General features: G+C 36.5%; 1 protein-coding gene across 13 annotated transcripts in view; it reads right to left on the bottom strand.

Moving 5' to 3' along the window:
- The window catches only part of TENM2 (teneurin transmembrane protein 2), a 612801-nt gene that overhangs the window by 458647 nt on the left and 133173 nt on the right, over positions 1–20981 (bottom strand). The window lies entirely within an intron of this gene.

Here is a 20981-nt window from a genome sequence, read left to right as displayed (position 1 = left end):
AGCTTAAGATGATGAAAAAAACACAATGTGGTATTGACCTCCATTTACAAAGAACATCACTGCCTCTTCTCAGTCACTGAGATTACTCAGACATTGTTTTTCCCTCTGAAATGTTTCTTGTTAAAAACTTTTACTGTTGCTATTTATTATTTGCAAATTACAAACACGTTTTGACCCTGCTATATTGCGAGCACTCTTCCTTCTCAGACATCTTAATGGCCTGCCCTGGCTTCTCTAATCTGGTAAGCAATAAAGATTTACATCAAAATACAACACCATGAATTGCAACAAATATGAAGCAAAATGGGCAAGTGCTTGAAAAAGCCCAGAACTAAATCAAAGCTTATGACTATAAGCAGGCATTCTCCCATTCTGCAATTTTTTGATTATGGATTGCCCTATGTAAATTACAATTTTTTTTCCTAAATTGCAACTTTTTGTAACTACTTTGAATATTTGTGAAGAATGATTACCATACACAGAACTAGAGAATTATGGCCAAGTACCTTGGCACATATCTGAAAACACTGTCACACCCAAGTATTAATTTTAACACATGTATTATTCCAGTGTTGATGGATTGCCAAATGAAAGGCAAATAAGGCATCCAAAATATTCTGAATTACTCGTTCTTCACAAGTCTTCTGCAGCCCTCACAATTCCTCCAAAATCAATATTACACATGCCAGTAAAAGTACTTCAAAAATGAACTAGAACCTAAAATAAATACCTTTTTTTATGGTAACTATCTTAGAATAAAGCATGTTCCTATAAACTAATGTTATTATAAGAGATGACACCGCAGTTGCTGAGCTTTCATTACAAGATGTGAAATGTTTGGGGAGGGCTTCAGGCAGGATTAGGCATTCTGATGAGGTGAACAAGCACAGCTGCCACTCACACCCTTGGCTCTGTCAGTCACCTCAGCACACAGAAACCACTGGGAAAGGAGCTCCTCAGAGATCTGCAATTGCTGCTTGACCTGCAGCTGAAAAGCAAGTGCTCTGCTCACTAGATCTATTAGCCCTTTGACTCCATTCATTCACTGGCTAATATAAATACATTGCTGAAGTGAGTGATTAATTCCATTTCTTTGGCGAGAGTGCTGAATTCTTGAAGCCTCTAGAATGACTATCCATGGAGGCTCCAAAACATAACTGGTTATTTATCATTTGTAGTTAGAAATCTAATGGTGGCAAGGGCCACTAAGTTGTTGTTTCTTTTTGTTTTTCCCTCTTCAACTTCTCTCCAAGAATAACCTTTTCTTGCTGCCCCATAGTTTCATGTAACAGACACCAAACCAATCATCATCTCTATCCATTTTTATTCAGTCATCTTTGTGCTGAAAGCCTATTCAACAAATCAACATATTTCCATTTCTTTCCTGTGCTTCCCAGGTTTGACATCAACACAACAGCTGAAACAACACTTTACTGTTCTCCTAAAGGAACAAGGCTTCCCTCAGCTTAAGGAGTCAGACAACCTCAAAGAGAGGAAGAAACCCCAAACCACCCTTGCACACACTGCTGAATTCTCCCCTGGACAGAACCAACAGATTTTTTAAATTGTCTAAGATGTCAGTGTGTAACAAGGAGTCTGGAAAGCATTCTGACAAAAACAACGGCAATCTGACCTGACAGTCCATTGCTTTTACATGAAAAATTCCATCTTTTTTCCTTCCTTCTGTATTTCTGATCTATTACACCTTGGCATCTTCTGATCCAAGTATGGCACTGTGATGAAAACACTGTACAAAACAAGTTTCCAAACTAGAAACAGAAGTTCCCTTCCAATAATGTGGACAATTTTCTTCATTTATAACCAGATAGAGAATATATATATAGTCAGTTTTGTAAATTAGGGTTGTGCCCATCAAAAGGAGCCCACAGCTGGACATAATGGGGTAAATGAATCCAAATTTTGGGAATGTTTCTAAAGGCTTCCTTCCCTGCTTAAGTCTCATTCTGAGAAAAGAAGGAATACCTTTACAAGTATTACAATCAGTTCTAGCTTTGCATGCTGGAACAGTTGCAAGTGTAAGAGATTGGCTTTATCTGCTAGTTCACTCATCTCTGCTGCCTTCGGCTTTGGTCCCAAACACCAAACATAAACACAAAAATGCCACTAAACCCCACAGAACTCTAAAAAATATACAAAGGGGAGTATTTCAGTTTTGAAGGTGCTGGTAATGCTGACATTCATTTTCAGTGCACACAGAACAGTTGCAGCTTAGTCCTAAGAAATGAGCAAGAGCTTTTTCAACTCGTGCATATGCTTATATTTACAAACAAATTCTTCCCATTTATGCCAATTGCTAAAAATTATTAACTTAGCTAAAAATTTCTGATACAAGATTGTTGAATGTTTGACTTTTTAAAGTCCAAGCTTATTTGAAAGCTGGCAACAAATTGGAAGGATATGGTTTTGAAGTCAAATTGGAAAAAAAGAGTAAAATCTAGATAATTATATATATTACTTTGTTTGCCATTTTCAGCAGTGACATACATTTTCTAGCACCGCTCAGCTCAGGAAAAAAATTAGTTTTGGGCAGAAGAAGCTTCCTTGGAGGAGCTGCACTGCACAGCTGCCTGAGCAATGGCCAACAACAACCTGAGCTCCCCATCAGTGCCTTCTGACAGCCTGCATTTCAGTGATGGAAAGCATGATCCTTCCTACACAGTATGCACTGCACTATGCATTTAGTCCTTGGAGAGCTTTCAGAATGAAAAGACCATAATTATTACTACCATCATTATTATTAATGAAAAATACACATGTAAAATTAGGTTTCGAACACAGTGTTTTATAGCCCCTATTTGTCTCTGTGGACACACGCCATAATGGCTTTAACAGACCTTTAACACTCACTGACTAATTAATCTTTACACTCAGGACCCAGCACTGAGTTTTATTCAGTAAGGAGCAGAAAATAGCATCTGTGGATTGGGCTTGCAAGGTCCACTGCATGAATAAATTGACAGGCTACAGGAAGAGTTGGCATTAAACAGCTCCTCTCCTCCCCTCAGTACCCCTGCAAGAGCCTTCACCAGCCACTGGAGCTTCTCTTCACAAACTCCTCACATACAATTTATTTTTATTTCCTGAAGTGACTCTTTTCAACCTTACAGGGACTCAGTCTTCCAAGTACATTGACACAGATAGGAAAAAAAATATTACAGGGACTAGATATCACTTTAAAATAGAACTGCATTTCCTACACTACCAAAGTGTGCACCAGAAAATTCAGTTTGACTATGGAGAGCACAAACGAACCATACAAATTAATAGACCTCAGCAATTTGTCAGAAAAACCTTTAGGCTTCCATTTCCAACTCAGACAGGTTCTAAATATGAAAAAGCACAGGGAAAATACTCTGCAAAAAGCAAGCACAAAGAGAAAATACACCACGCAATTTCTTAATAGAATAAATTCAATCTTTGCTCCTCTTAACAGAATTTTAAAGGTATTATAAAAGAATAGGCATATAGGGATAAATTTCCCTCAGCTCATTTGCATGATACAGTTATAGTCAATATAGCCTACCCATAGTCCTGTCTTTTGCTGTAAAGCCAGGCAACCAGAACATCAACTTCAGTTACAAAAAAATAAAGTGTGTGTTTACTAGTCAAGCCTCAGTGGTAGAGATTTCATCAAGATGCAATTACCAAGTAATCTGATTTTTTCCCAGTATAGGCAAACTCTGGTAACACTATGGAATCCCAGATCATGATATCTTCAACAAGAGCTTAATCTATTTCTTCTATATGTAAAATGGCATTAGGAACCAAGCCTTGTGAGCCGCAGCACAGTCAGCAGCAATGATAGCACAGCACTCATTTTGAGAGTCAAAAAACCCTCCCTAGGCTGTTGCTTTAGCCAGGAAGGTCACAGATGAGTTATGATGTTTCTTACAACAAAGCATTTATTTCTCTGTATGCCTGTAGAGATAATACTTGTCAGATTAGCTCTTTTTCTTTGGAATTCCCCACCACTGGTTTAGCCTGTCTGTGTTTCCCAGCAGAGGGCTATTAATTAAAGTCCAGTAGAACTCAAATCTGAGCTTATTAATGGTTGGATGGACCCAAGTAAAAACACATCTGCTCCCACACCTCAGTCTTCTCTCCTTGTTTTTCCTCACTTATTGAAGCACATTTTCGGTTTCCCACCATAAATTCCACGAAATCCTCCCTATCAATGAGCCATATTCTACTCTCAAGCCACCTCTAAGTGATTTCTCAAGCTTAAAGAAAGGACAGGGAGGTGAATCAACTAGGAAACAAAATCCTCATCTGCCAGCATTTGATCAGTTATAGCTTATGGTTTTATCTCCCCAAACATTTTCCCATTATAAAAAAACGAAGGCTTGCAATGCTCTATCTATCAGTACATGTAAAAAAAAAAAGACTTCAGAATTTAATAGGATTTTATAGGGACTCAGCTTTGTGAATTACACTCATATAAAAAAAAAAACTCTAAAGTAATTTCTATTTGATTTGAATCCATTTATGTATGACAATATCTGCCATAACCTGACAGGAACAGTCCAGCTGAAATTGCAAGGATGTGAAACCAGGAGTTGGCTCCCTTCCCACTCAACCTGCAATCCTCTCAAGTGGGGGAGGAAAGTTACCAAGCACTGTGTAATCCTTCCCTCCTGCTTTAGAATGAAATAAAACATTGGTATGAAAAAATATCCATTAGATTAAATTTTACTCAGATTAACCATTTACTCAAAGGTCACATGCAGGCTGAATTCTGAACCAGCAGCATGCTGTACAACTATTTTAAAGGTGCAGAAACAGTGCCTTTGTGAACTTCTACATCATGTCCATCAGAACTGAAACAAAAAACTGCAAACACAAGGAAAACACAATTCCAGCCTGAGAAACAATGAAAAAAAGCATGTAATGTAGATAATGTATATAATTCCATTCTTTTGGTCCAGCTCACCAGAAACAAAAAATAAGCCACAACACAGCACTTAAACGATCCCACATATTATGAAGGGCATGGTCCAAGACAGAAAAGGGAGGAAGGTCAGTATTAAACCATAAACTTCTGGACCCTCCTACCATAGCCTGACCTTCCCTGGGATGCAGTTTCCTGACTGACGGCTGCTGTGAACCTACAGCTGCATTACACACAGTCCTAAATGATGTAGGACTGGAACTGGTGTACCTTGGTTCCTTCTGCTTCATGCACAGGAACTGAAAAGAGGCAATGACCCTTGGACCTAAATTTGTTGATGGCACCTCCAAACTGAAAGAGTAATAAGCTTGTTTTTCAGGCTGGAAGAGAAATTAATGATGAGTTACAATGCAATAGGCATGGCCAAGAAGTTGGCTTAAATTTCTTGGTTTTGTTACATATGTTCTGAAAAGATTAAACCACTAAGTATACCTACCTATATCTACAAATGTAGATTTTTAGAAATGTAATAACTTTTACTTTGATGTAACAGCTTCCAAAAATCAACTAATGAAACTGAAGTAAGGTCACTAAAATAATGAATAAGAGTGAATTCATGCAGTTTAAGTAGTATTTTAAACCCATATGATTTTTTTTCTCAGTGTCTTCATTTAGATATATCTATACTTTAATTTTCTTGCTGGCACTGATAATTACAAGCACTGTCCCCATGTAAAATGTTTCAACTTTTAAAAACATATTTTTAAATTAATCAGACTATGGATGAATGGAGTAGTTTTGTTTGACCATGAACATTTCAAATTACTTGGATTTTAAAATAATTCTTGCATGCATTTTTTTCTAAAGTTCCATGAATTCTAAAGACTTTATCCTGTAGTGCAAAGTTACCTGAGGATAACTCATATTTTCTTGCATTCTCAAGAAATGGATAAGGAAGCTCCTCTCCACAGACAGATCAGGCTGGCCACCACACATATAATCCATACATGCACAGTTAGCCCATACTTAAACTACATCATGCTTTATGAATATACTGAAGTATCACACAGAGAAAAGATTCCTAAAATTACCCCTGTGTTAAAGATCAGAAGAAAGAAGGATTATTGACCAAAGGACAACAGCAAACTCAAACCCTGTGTTTACACTTTATGTTTTAAATCAAGGTTGGCTCCATAATTTTCTAGAAGGAATGATTATTTTTACAGGGAGATGTGCCCTGAATTTCAGGAAACCAGAAATTAATTTTGTTACAGGTTTTTTAATTAATGCAATGAAAGATTTACAGTGCTTAGATGGATATTACAATCTGAATAAACCCATCTAGAAGACTTAGCTGCTACTTCTTTTTTTGCTACACACTATAAAAATTGCTCATGGGACTGCAAATTATGCTGGCACAAGCAATTTAAGTTGTTATCAGTAACAATATTAGAAAGAATCAAGTGACCACAACAGCACACTCCAAACACAATTTTTCTTGTGCACTTGAACCATGAAGGAACTCATTGACTATTATGACAAAAATTGCTCTGGTAGAGGCCAAGAGTGGCAGAAAATCTTGTGCTAGAGCTTCCCAGTGTGCAGGGGCCACATCCATGTCATGGTGCACAGGGTCTCTTTTCTTTCCTTGAGAAACAAGGAGATCCATGCTCTGCTCAGGGGCTTTACGCCACCTGTGGCCTTTTCCCAAAAGAACAGGGTTTATAATTGGATCTCCTGGCACCACTGGACACTCCAAGGAGCACAGTGCCACTGTCATGGAGCCTGTGGTCCATGTTCAGAGTGACACTCCCAGGATCAACAAAAAATTCTGTCTCTGGAAAAGATCTCCCTAGTGAACCCTGGGTTTGGCCAACATGCAAAGTCTCCAAACGTGCTCAGTCAAATCCTATTGACATTTTTCTGGGAGTCACCCTAGGGAGATAATAAACCTGGATTCACAATGAAAGAAATGGTTATCACTGACTTCTGAGAAGTTATTCACACTTAAAGTCAGAGTTAGATGAGTCACTCCTAAAAAATTGTGCAAATTCAGCTCATTTTTTCTTTTCTCTCCTTTTCCCTTTTATTTCACAACTCATTCCTAAGGTGTGAGAGCCCTCACTGAGCCTTCACTATTTTCTCTCTTGATGCCAACCTTTCCTATTTTTTTGACTGTCTTTTGTTCTCCCCAATCCAGCAGTTTCAGACATCTTTATTAAATAAATTATGTTAATAAATATGCTTGAACAGGAGTAATTCCTATGTTAATAAAACCCAGAAAAAACATGTCTTTGACTTCACCTTTGTATTTTTAAATTCTATTTTCTAACAACAAATAAAGCACTCTAATCTTTATTTTTCTAAATTATTATTACAGTTTTTGTGATGGATAAAAGCAATGAGCATTTTCCAGAAACACAAGAAAATTAGAAGAAACAAGACACATGGAATTAACTGAAGTGGAACTCTCCCTTTTGATGGATAATTTGAACTTTCACTAATCAGAGAAGTTTGCAAAATAATTTCTGATTAGTTAGGAATACATGATACAGAGACAAGAGAAAGAAAGGAAAAAACCAACAGTGGAAATATTAGCTAATATAAATAAAAATGGATTACTAATCTAAGTGCAAAGACTTTTTTGCCTTTTTCAGCTCACAATGTTATTCATGCCCCTGAGCAACTCACTTAATCTTTTTTCTCCTGCACTTTGTCTGTAAAATGGGAATGAACCAACATCATTTATCCCACTGGCGTAATATGTGAGTTAGAGTAAGACAAAAAAATAACAAAATCCAAACATCTCAATTATTTAAATAGGATTTGGTACATCAGAATGACATATATAATCTTAGCTTTTGTTCTCTTCAGGAAAAAAAACTATGAATTACTTAAAATCGATACATTTTTCATTCTTAACCATTTCACCTCTGTCTTCTTCCATTTTATATCATTTCTAGCTACATAAAAGATGAAGTAGAGGCATTTCAAGTTGTTTTGCTTAGACTTTAAATCTTGGGTAACTTCTTATTTATCACCTTTCACCACAAATTAACATGCACATCAAGACAAGTTCATTATCATTTAGAGGCCTGTTAAATAGATGAAAAAAGAATTGCATCTTAAAGTGCCCTGGATTATTTACTGGTATTCAGTGCTGAATAATTTTATAGTTCATAATAATCAGTTTGCTTTTCTTCCTTTCTAATTGAGAGGCTCTGAAAGTAAAATTTATTTTCTTAGTAAATAAATGTTCATTGTCAGAAACTACAATAACATTTGCTTTCTAAAGGTAAGAAGAATGCCTGTATAAAATAGTAAATGCAATTATATACATAAAACTATGATATGTATGCATATATATATATATATGAAACTATCTAGAAGAATAAAATGTGACATTCTTATGCAAGAAATAAAGCCAAGCTCAGCATATGCTTGTCCTGCTGATGTGAAATTTCACCTCCCATTAGGAAAATGACATTTGCTTTAACACAGCCCCAACACAGGAGAACTGAAAAGTGAGAAGAGAATTCAAATCCATGGAAAGTACAGACAGACAAAAAGACCCAAAATTATTGTAATCAAGCATGAATAATGTCATAATGAAAATGCTAAAAAATAAAGTGACAGCTTAATACCGAGAACTCAGATATACCCTGGCTATTAATTATTTAGGGTTAATTATTAGAAGGAAAAAGAATTTTAAAAGGCACTATCAGCACAGCATTTCAAGCTCCAGTCTCTCAGAGTTCAGTCACACACTTGAGAAATACAGACTGTAGGAAAAAAAAGAAAATTTAGGTGGGGAAAGCACAATTCCAAATTCATCCAGGGCTGTGCAAACACTGCCTGGTGTGTTCTGAGATTGAGAAGAGCTCAATTTTATTCAGTGAATAAAATAAAGCACCACATACTCTGCCTCAGAAAAAACTCAGGTACCTCAGAACCACTTTTTTTATATCTCAGTATTAATTTAGATAAGAGCTAAAGTTCTACTAATGCTTGCTCTTCTTGCTGCTTCTGCCCAGAGTTAGCACCCTAAAGCCCACAACTGACACCTTTTGTTCTTTAGCCTCTTTCAGCATTGCTCCAGACCAGCCTTGTTCATCTCTTTTTTCTTGCTAACTCTTTTCCACATCAATCCTCATATCTGAAAATTTACTTTACCTTTTCAATATGGAAGATACTCTCACTTCTATTAAATTCACTAGATTTTTTTTTGTGTGTGTGATTTTACAAGTCTTTATTTACTAGTATCATTCTGCACAGGTTAGAAGCCTTTAAGAAAAGAGCACTGAGATAAAAAAAATCAGAAAAAATGATGTAATTGAATAGTGAATATAGAGACAAAAAGGAAAAACCACAAATGCATTCAAAATATTTTGCCAAGATTCTTGCAAAGAATTCATTGAGAGAAAAAAAAAATTGACAGACACACTCTACCACCTGCATATCCAAAAATATCTATGGATTTCAGCAGAAATATAAAACTCCAAGCATAACAGTCTCCTTGACAGTAAGACAAGAAGCCACTTTCTACAAGTGCCCTCTCTCCCCTCATCTGCATTTCAGATTATGCCATATGTTAATTTACAACCTGGAGTCATAAGAAATTGAAGATAGTCCATAGGAAAATGTTTTTAAGTGGAATAGGAGGAAGTTAAATGATAAGAAATCACAGTTTGCCCTCTTATGCAACAGGGTCTGCTTCATCCTTAGCTGCTCACTCTGCTAAAAGATTTCCTTTGGTTCTTTCACGGGAGGTTTGTGGCTGCCAAAGATCAAGTGCAGAACCACACCACAGAACTCTCTTCTTGGAGCTGCTGACAACAGAAAAATACTGTTCAGTATTTCAAGATACTTTTCAGGCTAAAAAGGTAAAGTTTGTGCAGAGATTTAGCCCAACTTCACCCTCTGTCCTGCAAGCTGAAATGGTAAAGGCCTCTGAGAGCCAACATCTCTGTAAAAGGTTATCTTACAAGAACAAACAATAAATGAAGTATTTACTTCAGTCATTTTCTTACATAAGAACAAGATGAATTTAAGTCAAACAATTTGGCTTTTTTTTCCTCCCCAGGAATATTGAAGAGCATTAAGTAAATTGTACTGCTGGACTAAATGTAGTAAACATATGAGGTACAATACATCTTGCTTTAAAAAAACCATGTTTGCTATTCACTGACACTACCAATAACTTTGAGTCTGCCTCCTTGCTATGTAGTCATATGACCTCCAGAGACATGGATTTTAATTCCTGTTTTGAAAACATTACCATAAATGTGTCCAGCAGCCTAATTTATTTAATCATTTGTGGGAATTTACTGTGCATTTCTGTAACAGCATTTTTTGATAAGCAACCATAACTCCCCTCTTGCAGCACATTATTCCCATCACCTGAGGAGGATCTAAGGTAAATCTCTATCAGTTTGAGCCATTTATTTGTTTGCAGATCCCTGGTGCAAACACAAGTAAACAAGCCTTTCCCATGCCTGATAAATAACCTAAGAACTGTATTTTCTTTTCTATCTGAAATGGTCACTCCCTCTATTTATCTGAATAGAAGGGTTGCCCAGAGGGTTCTGTTTCTTTATTCCATCAAGTCATTCTATTTATTACAAGTTCTTCCTTTGCCTTCTTATTCTACAGATCATCATCATCAAGTCTTAAAATGCCAAAGTTTCTGTTTTATAAATATCACACCTGCATAGTTAAGAGAATAAGCTGCCGCACTTCTGAAATATTTTTTGAGATACACTTCCTTAAACTGAATACTAAGATTCTCAAGAGTAAAAGAGATAGTGGAGAAAAACTAGATAAATTCTATTCCATTATGCTTTTGCAAGCTGTAGACATAATGAGAAAAGAGAGAGATCAACAAAAAAATTCATTCTCAAACAATACTTCAGAGGAATTTTGTTGACAAGGACTGTTCTGCTTATGTAGTGATGGCCACAAAAAACACCACACAGCAAACCCCATGTGGGATAGATACACTGGGATCAAGGTGTAATATTGTTATGCTGTCAAAAAAATGAAGCAAGAAGATGAATTTAAGAGAGTGAAATTAAGATGGAGGAGTCTGTCATGCAATAACAGCTTATAAGAGTTACAAACCCGACATATAAACATAAAAAAAGCAAAGCTGACATATTTGATAACCACAAAGGCAGCTTATCCCAAATATACTCTCAATTACAGTCATTCTGCATTACACAAAACGCAAAAACAAGCTGAGGGAAGTGCAGTATCACAACACCATCTCAGTTTTTGTGTTTTTTACATTGTCAGCCTCCTGCCTGGGCAAACAGGAAGGTTTTTCCCTTCTTGTCTCCCTCTGTGAGAAGGCAGTTTGCCCTCTTCCAGCACACACACCTCCCAGCCTGCCCCACACAGGAAGGTGGGACATGGCACAGCAGCTCCTCGTGCCCTGAGCATCACCAGGGAAGCTGAAGGATTTTTTTGAGGGTGAATTCCACAAATCCAGCTGAGCCCCAGCTGTGTGGCAGCAGCTCGGGGCACTGGGATTTTTCAAACACACCTTGTTATGTCAAACCAGCCCCTCTCATTTGGCTGCTCCGTGGCACCTGCCCCAAACTGCCCCAGCACAGGAACAAGAGCTTCATTAGGCTTTGGTAATAGGAAAAACAAGCACAAGGGTTCATTTTACTTCAGAAATGGTAAAGAAACGGGCAAACACGGATGAGAGATTGTTGCACTGAGTCAACAAGAGAGACTCACATAACTAAAGTACTGAAGACATCTAAAACCACAATCTGTTGTGTACACAGTGATTTCAGAGAGCAAATAACATTTCAGTTTTCTGTGCTGTGTTCTTGTAGAACTGTCCACATTTGAGCAATCCTAAATACAAGTGCAGGATTTTAGTCCATATATAACTCTAGGTAATATATATTTCCAAATACCTCAAATTTAATGTTCTTTCTTCTAATTAGACTTCTGCTGAATCTGTAGGCAGTCTTATAAACCACTTTAACCTTAATTTTTCATTATGAAAATTGTAAGTATTCATTAATTTTGGAAGACATGGCATTACAGCTGTGATATATCATTCCTCATATTATTAACAATCTACTTTATAAATTCAGTGCTTGAAGCACATAGTGGTAATAATGCCTTACGAGTTTTATTCTTGTAAGAATTTAGAAACAAACTTAACAGGAGCCCACACACTGAGTTGCCTAGTCATACACAAAATTTCATTTGCTGTAATTACTTTAATGTTAGTGTCAAAATATATCTCCAACAAGTTTAGCAGAAACACTAGAAACTAAACCCAAACCCCCCAAAAAGAAGCTATGTGACTAATACTTCTCTTTCCACCTCTCCAACTCCCTGGTAAGATAATATAAACAAGAATAAAGTCCAGATTATCACGTTTTGTGTAGTAAACTTTTAGCATATTGTAAATAATTTTAGTCAAAGGTAATACTTACCCCACAGAGACTAAGTACCATTTTAGCTTTTCTTCAATATCATTCAAATGCCTATCTCAGGAAGAGAAAAACTTCAAAGCAAAATCGGATATTGCTATGAAATCAAATTGACTGCCATCTATAAAAAGTTTTTTTGGTACTCTAACTACATAATGTGAAAAATTATTATTATATTTATAATATTTAATATATCATAATAAACTGCCAACCTTAAAACACAGTACTCTACTGGTAGTAATTTTTTAAAGCGAATATACAATTCTAGACCAGCTACCACAGGGTAGCCATTTGCTTGAAGGAATAACATTTATGCAATTTGTTCTACATGATGGTCTTTTCTTTTTAATTATCTTACATTGCTTCTGGTCTTAGTAGCAAAACCTAAAATACTGATAATTTTTACTTCAGTATTTAAACAAATGGAGTTGATTAATGTATTTGAGAAGACCAAGTTGTACTGAACTGAGTCATCTGCAACTGAGCCTTTACCATTTCATATAATCAAATATGATTATGAATATCAATTTCATATTCAAAATTTCTACTTGTTTCCACAGACAGCTTGTTCTCTTCTAGGTAAAACTGACCACAGGCTGTTCTGTGGTTTTCACATGGAATACTGGAAAAAATACCGCTGATGTTAGCCAGCTGTTCAAATTTCTTTAGCATTAGACATTTTTTTATATTCTACAAGTGCTGGTGGAACTGCAAAACAAAACCCCTCAGCTGCAGTGCTTGGTGCCATCCCCTTGTAAAACAAAATTTCTGTGAGGTTTAGGTGATGCATGACTTTGGAAAAACATGCCAAGAGAAGAAACACAGCAAACAGCAAGCACCAAGAGTCCAAAGTTGGGAGTGGATAAATGAGGCAATAAGGAAAGAAGGAATATGAGGGTGAGGATAGGTTGATAAAAGGTGTCCAACAATGCCAGGACTGGCAAGGCATACCTGGGATCAAAACATGGATAGAGGAGCAATGCTGGGAATAAAACAGATAGATACTGGCAATTTCTTCCAAACAAATTGGTTTTTTAAGCTGAGGAACAATCTTGCAAGGCAATCAACAGAAGACCAAGACTCAACATTCAAAATTGCACTGGACAAACTACACTGGAGAGATATTTCAGTACTGATGATCCAACTGTTCCTCTCTTGCAATCCTCTTCAAACAACTGTGCTACTTTGTGAAAGCAGGGATTGTCATAAGGAACACACTTGACTGCTTAAGGAAAACAGAGTCCAGCAGCATCATCAAAAGCAATTCTAGCTACACATAAGCAAGAAAACAGAACTGCCTTCACTGCCCTGTCAAGAACAGTTTCAAGTATTAAATTCAGTTTGTAACATCCAGGTCTTGAACAAAGTTTAGGAAAAAAAAATAGGTCTTAACTACTGTATTTTCCACAGCATTTCTTTAGGTGAGTGATTTACTTCTCCATTTTCTGGATTTGCTGAAATTCAGCTAAAATAAGATCTCTTTACCTCTCAGTGCATTATGAAGAAACAGCCAACTGGTTTTTTTAGCTATCTGCATCCATTTTAACAAGGTTCTGCCACACACAAAAACATCTGAGCCTCACTCCACCTCCCATATTAGCAGCAGCATTCCTCAGAGAGGCTTTTTCCAAGCAGTTTTAAAAATATATCTTTTCATTCTGAATTAAACAGGATGTAGAGATGGCCACCAGTGGAGAAGCAGGAATCACAAACCTATAACCCAACTATTCTAAGGAAATGTGAGCAAGTAATTACAAATAAAACTGCTTACATTCATGCAACTTGTTTGGCAACAGCAGCATAGCATAAGGAAAGCTGCTACAATTCATAACAGCATCTTGTAATAAAACAGCTTTATGCATCCCTCTCAAACTGTTTAGTGCTCAAATCTCATCAGATGGCTGAGTAAGCATTACACTTTGGGACAGTAAATCTCTGTTTCCAATATGGTCTGCATTCACAGACACGTACTTTTGCACTCACTGTAGTCACTTCCAGCTAAGCACTCACATGGAAAAAAGAAAGAAAGGCAAAAAGGCAATACATAAAGACATCTGCATGCTATTATGTCTAATCAGCTATCCAGACTCTGAAACCATTTTGGAACCTTAAAGGATGAGCATCTCAAAAGGAACTGACTACCAGCAAAAGCTAATTTGAAGTTGCATTTACAAACATGAAATAGTGTCAAAGAACCACCTTTATACAAGTCACTGGCTCTTCAAACTGTCTTTATCCACATCACTGGGGCATACAGGGCATTGCCATGGTATATTTCAGTTCAGTTGGAGACAAAGTAAAAGGTAGGAAAGGGTTTAGAAACCACCACCAAGACAAAATTCATGACCAAAGATGACATTACACAGGCAGATGCTTGAAGAGCTCTGCTTAGATTGACACACAGCTCACAGAACACACAACTGACTGAACTGCAGCATCTAATTAAATCTCTGTACAGAAAAACACTGGGTACTGTGGGTTTTCCAATAACACAGAAAAGAGCATCATGAGACCTCATGGCTAAAACTGAAGCCACTTTCCAAAACCCAGAGAGAAGCTGGCATCTGCTTTACCATGGAGGCTGAGCTCCCATAGGCACTGCCCATCAGTGCAAATCATGGATTTTCATGATCTACTTCTACTTCAAGGTCTACTGAAATTTCCAGAATGTGCTTAATTCAAGGAAAGATTACTGGGATCAACGTAGAAACAATCTGATGAAAGTTAATGAGCAACCCAAAAGCAGGTCAAGGAAGGAAACTGCAGATCCTCTGACTTAGAACTCTGAATCCAGAGACAAACAATACAAAACAAAACAACTGCTGGGCCCTGCTTACCTAATTATATTCCCTTATCATTTTGTTTTTCTACTGATTTATAGGTTGAAATGAATTGGTCATCAGCACTGGGACTCAACTCCAAAACCTCCATGGTTCTCTAAGGAAGACACTGAGCTTTGCGTGGTATTTCTATTTCTTTGAAACTTTCCTTATGTTTTTCTTACTGAGTGAAGTGTGTGTATTTGGGTCTAGCCACAATATTTTAAAAGCTTCTAGAAATCACACAATGCACTGGAGGTGTTAGGAGAACAAACAGGGAGGGCAGAGGAAATATAAACAGAGCAATCATCACCATGGATGAACCAGCTGTCCACTGAGTCTAGAATTTCGCCCCCAGTAGTAAGACATTTCAAAACAACATGGGGAAAAAAAATAAGGCAGAAAAGACAATTAGAGAGAAAACAAAAATACACCCAAAACCTGGTCCCAATGCATTTGAGCTGAAAACTGACTCATGCATTGGAGCAGTGAATACCCTCTGGTGCTTAACCCATCTTCCACACACTCCACTAAAATACAAATATCTAATCCTTATTTTTTTTCTGAAGATGCAGACCTTAAAAACATGTGGCATTGGAGAGTTCATCAATGTATAATCCAAAATAAATGCTGATGTATGTTAAATATTTGCTGCACTCCATTTTATTTAAATAGTTCTTTTTTCCTGTATTATAAGAAAAGAGAAGGAGAAGGAAAATGGTCTAATTGCTCTTTATCAGAAAACAAGCTTTAGAGGGGTTCTCAAGTTCACAGAAACAAAATGATATTCACTAAAGCAAATTCAGGGCTACATGTAAAAACTCATTTTCTGGAACCCACCTAGGATGCAGGGACAAAGATGCCCAATTCAAATCCAGATCAAATGTAAAAGCTTTCTAAATCTGACATTTCAATGTTAATAAGTGTATTAGAAAAAAAATCTAAGTCTCTCCATCAGTTTGAGAACACTCACAAGTAATCAGCCTCCCTTCCAAACACATCTTGCTGAAAACCAGATGCTAAAAAATATCAATTGAACTTTGGAAGACAAGACACAGAAGGTGGAACAAATTTGCAAGATTTGCTAGATGTGAGCCACTTTCATTATTAGAATGAATCTTTTTTTTAAAGTATCTTTTTTAAAAACTAAAACTATTATTTCATCTCCATGGAGTACTTTATCTCCCTTTAAAGTAGATTTTAGTATGAGACAGAGCATCCACAGATGTGTGTAAACAAAGATGAGCATCCACAGATGTGTGTAAACTCTTCTTCTTAGAAGAGTGTGTGCTCACCTGTGTATGAGAAAATGGAGAAGGGTTTATAGGATCAAAAATTATTATTTTCAGTATCCAAAGTCTTAGAATTCTATTACATAGCAGAGTAAAGGGATGAGGGGGAAAAGAACTCACCAAGGAAAGGTTTTGTTCAACACCCAGTCAGGCCCCCGAACTACAAGATGAACAAATAAGGCTTTCATTGAAGCACAAGATCTTTTATTTGGTAGAAATTTGAAATTATGAAGTATAGAAAGCATATTTCCTATTAATTTTTAATTTTTTCTGAAAAGGTATTTGCATGAAAATGGTTACTAAACCTATTTTAGAGTAGACCTGAGGTTTTAATTTTTTTCTTTTATTCAGTGTGTGCTTACTACACATTGATAACATCTACTTTTTAGAAGTTTTCCTTTTATATGTGGTTTATACAATGTGCATGTAACTTTGCAAATGGTTTTAAAAAATAGAATCTCATTTAACTTAATCATCAACTAACGAGGAGTCCAGTAGAGAAACCGCAAAAATAGTAGTTTTTTTTTGAAAGCTAAATAAAGGAGTAAAGAAGAGGAAAAAAGGAGCGTAAGTCTACATAAACTTATATACTTGCATCAGAAATCCCTGCATTCTGAGTCTCTAATTTAAACTGTAAACAAATGCTGATTTTTAATAATGATCAGCTGTGGGAAACTGCTGAGAATAAAAAGTTATTCCCTGAGAGAAACTTTGTGTACAGAGAATTCTCATACTATGTCTAGCTGTTGTTTATTCTACAAATACATATTAATATTAGAATAGTGCTGGGTTTTCCAGCACCGGTGTTATTAATTATTACTGGAGTCCCCATCAGAGCTGCTCAAGTGGTCCAGCAGGTGAGGAGAGATGAAGATGAGCCTTTGCTCAGCCCAGGTCAGACTCTGACTCCCAGGGGCCAGCCCAGCAGGTCTGAGCACCCCAGCACACCCAGCAAAGGGAGAATGGATGAAAATATAATATAAATATTATATATAATATATAATATATAAATATAAAATATATTTGGTGAAATGCCAAGAAAATAGGATAGAAGGGGAACGTAAGGGAAGTGAAAAGGAAGAGATTATCACAATTAATTTCAACTACCACTTGTGCACCAGAGAGCTTGCTGCTCAGAAGGAAAGAAAGAAATCAACAGAAAACAAAGACACAAACAAAACTAAACCCTCAAACATTACAAAGCAAAGCAACAACAAAAGCAACCAAAATACACAAAATACCAAGAGAAAACAATGTGTGCATATTTAAAAGAAAGCACCCCAAAGACTGAAGGTCAATCCCATGTCTCCCTGAAAATCCACTTCTAAATACATTTTCTTCTGGTTTTTATTGTGACTCAGCTCTAATATGCACAAAGTTTTGGTTTAATTCCTGTCTATTGCTATTACATCTCAAAAGGACACTTGACTGATATTAGAATATGAATCAGAGGAGGAATGTTAGGTTTGGGTTTGACTTTCTTCCCTTTTCCTTTCTAAAAAGCATATTGACAGAAGGCTGCTCTGAAGGTCTCTACTTTCATTTATTTGCTAGTTTAGTAATACTGCTACATTGCTCCATTATTAACAACTTCAATACAGATGAAAGCACAGATGAAAAGTGCTTTCAGGTTTTTAAATCACTTAATAAAACCTTATCATGGTTTGGGGAGGGAGAACGTAAGGGAGGGAGGTGTTATGCAGCATCTTTCCTTTATTAAATAAGGCACACAAATTATAATTTTTTATTTCTCAATAAGTCCATGCGTTCTAGAGGAGAAATGGAAGAGAGTTGTCTGACCCCGATATATATTTTACACTGGGATGTTGTTTCTCTCAGGTCACCATTAAAACCAAAGTAAGCCCTGATTTTAGGAGAAGTGGAGGTTCCACATGCACTGGCTAGAAGAGGAGAGCTGTCTTGAGGCCTCTTGAGGCCTTTTCCCACACAAGCCATCCTACACCTGATTCCATGTCAGAGAATCTGCCACCTTGCCTCTACCCCAAATTTCCTTTGATTATGTAACTGCACAGATATAATGAAAATCAACAGATTGCAGAATGCCACCCAAAAACCTTGCATGACAAAGGAAAGCTATGAATGTGCTCTCACTCTAGGCAGAAATTTTATTTAATGTATTTAATCCAAATCTATCAAAACATTTCATTTTCAAAAGGTCACAGGTCCCGGAGAAGAAGTATTAAAACTGTAATTGCCAAAGCTCAGTTGGATTTGGAAGGGATACATTAATTTTAACACATGAGTTGAGGATGACTCAGGTTTGATGACAAGATGATCAAGGATCTCATCTTGGTGTTATTGGGAGTATGAGCAGTGAGACAAAGCCTGGTCAGCCCAAGCACCTGTAATAGCAGCTGTTGCCTCTAAGCAGCAGCCATCAGTCACTGTGAACAGGTAAAACCTTCTTTTAAGGCTGAAAAACCTTCATATCTCTTAAAAACACTAAAACAAGCCAGTAAGAACTGTTGCAGACTTCTGACCTCTGAATATAGTTTTTGTTATTAGCATTTTGCTAACAAACCACGATAAACAAAACCAGAATGAATGCAACTTTATCTTAACAGATTTTCCAAACCAGTAATGTATAAGAAGCAGATCAAAACAGCTGTGAATAGTTCCAGTGCCATGGTCAAACCAAATATTTTGCAGTAAGTCAAAACTACTTAGCTTTTCTATTAGAAAATATCTGCAATTGCTTAAAAATATTCAAGTCTTTGTCTAATCAAAGAACAAAAAAAAATCTCTAAAGACTGTTTTAATCATGTTTATTTCCCACAGAATTTAATCCCATCATAATACCCACTCAAAGTAAGAATAAATTTAAATGTATAAATTCTTAGATGTCTGCAGCTGGAAACTGGATGCACAAGATGTAATGAAGAGAACTTCCACATATGAACCACATTTTTACCCATCTAATGTTAATATAGAAAGTGAGAACAGCTACCAAATCTTAATCTAGATCTGTCATATTTTCTCGAATTTCATGCCAGTAAAAGTGTTCAATCAGAAAGATATCCAGCTTTCAAATACAAAGAATCATCACACAGACTTATTTTCTAAAAAAATTGCTTTCTAAACTTAACAAAAGCAGGAAAATAGGAGTTGCTGCTCATTATCTAACAAAAATATTACTTTGGCTCTCTAAAATAAACACTATTTATTTAGACACAACAACACAAACCAGTAGGGGAAAAAATAACAATAATAAAAAAAATAATCTGAGTGTTTCAATTCAGTTACCAACAATTTGCATTCCCCTTTGTAAAGAGGGCAGAGAAGAACACATTAAGAGCAGGGGGAGGATGAACAGTTGTCAAATCAGTAATCAGGAGAAAAAGACCATTATGAAATGCTGAATAATGACCTGCAAACTAAAATGAGGCACTCGAGCTGAAGCATCAATCATCCTGATAAGGAAAAGTAATATTTAGATGACTCCTGTACAGTAAAGTAGAACAAACTGCAGTGAAAATGGCTCCAGCAGCTCAGAGGTTCGAAGTGCACTTTGATGCTTTATCTTAGGTAAACACCTCTAAGCAAAGAAAGACCCTCCAAGAACAGAGATTACCCCAGAAAACAGAGCTGGGTATTTGACAGACCAAGCACAATGCAAACACTCCCTCATGTCTGCAGACAAATGTGAGAGGAACAAGGGATTAGACAAGGGCTTAATTATCGACACTAATTATTAGATACATTGAAAGGGGAAGACAGACACGGACTGCTGTCAGAATGTTTGAAACAAGATGAGGGACATGATACCAGGTATAAGAATTGACCTTCCACTGAAGAATTTCCACAAAAAGTGTGGTAACTTCCCATTGTTTGAGCCACAACATCAGAAATGTGCAGCAGAGAACTATCACATGCTGTTAACAAGCACATCTTCTAACCAGAAGAGTTTCTGAATTTAAATTATGATACATTTAAATTAAGTACCTGATGATTTACCTTCCATTGAGGAGGCACAAAACCTACACATTTATCCATCAAGGCTGCCTGTATCTTAGCTGGTATGAACCACATTTGATTCTTCAACTGACACTAAACCAAGGCTTTTAATTCAAATACCATATCTAATCATTGATTGAATGCCAGCTTAACCTGGCTATTTGGGCAAGTAAACCACATGACTAAACACAGTTCCTATGAAGCAATGTTCACTAATGCTTCAGCACAGAGTCTTACAAGTTCTTGAGACAAACAACTACCCAAATGAGAATAAAACTCCATGTGCACAGTGCACATTTACATGTTTTCAAGTAAGGACTTTTACATTTTTAATTCATTAATCCATTGGACTTAGCAAGGACCATTTTATAAAAAAAGAGATTAATTCCCCTAGCTTACAAGTTCATACGGGCAGGTTATTTCAAATATTAGTTGTAGGCTGCAATACTCAATTACAGCCAATTACAAAAGGAATTAGATGGGTTTCCTCCTTTTACTTTATGAAGTCAAGGGTGGGTAATATTGGTGA

The sequence above is a fragment of the Melozone crissalis genome, unplaced genomic scaffold (assembly GCF_028551555.1).
Source record: "Melozone crissalis strain CALT ecotype California unplaced genomic scaffold, PUWL_Pcris_2 ptg000061l_1, whole genome shotgun sequence".
NCBI lineage: Eukaryota > Metazoa > Chordata > Aves > Passeriformes > Passerellidae > Melozone > Melozone crissalis.
Note: the sequence above shows the minus strand (reverse complement) of the source record. Positions and strands in the feature narration are given on the sequence as shown.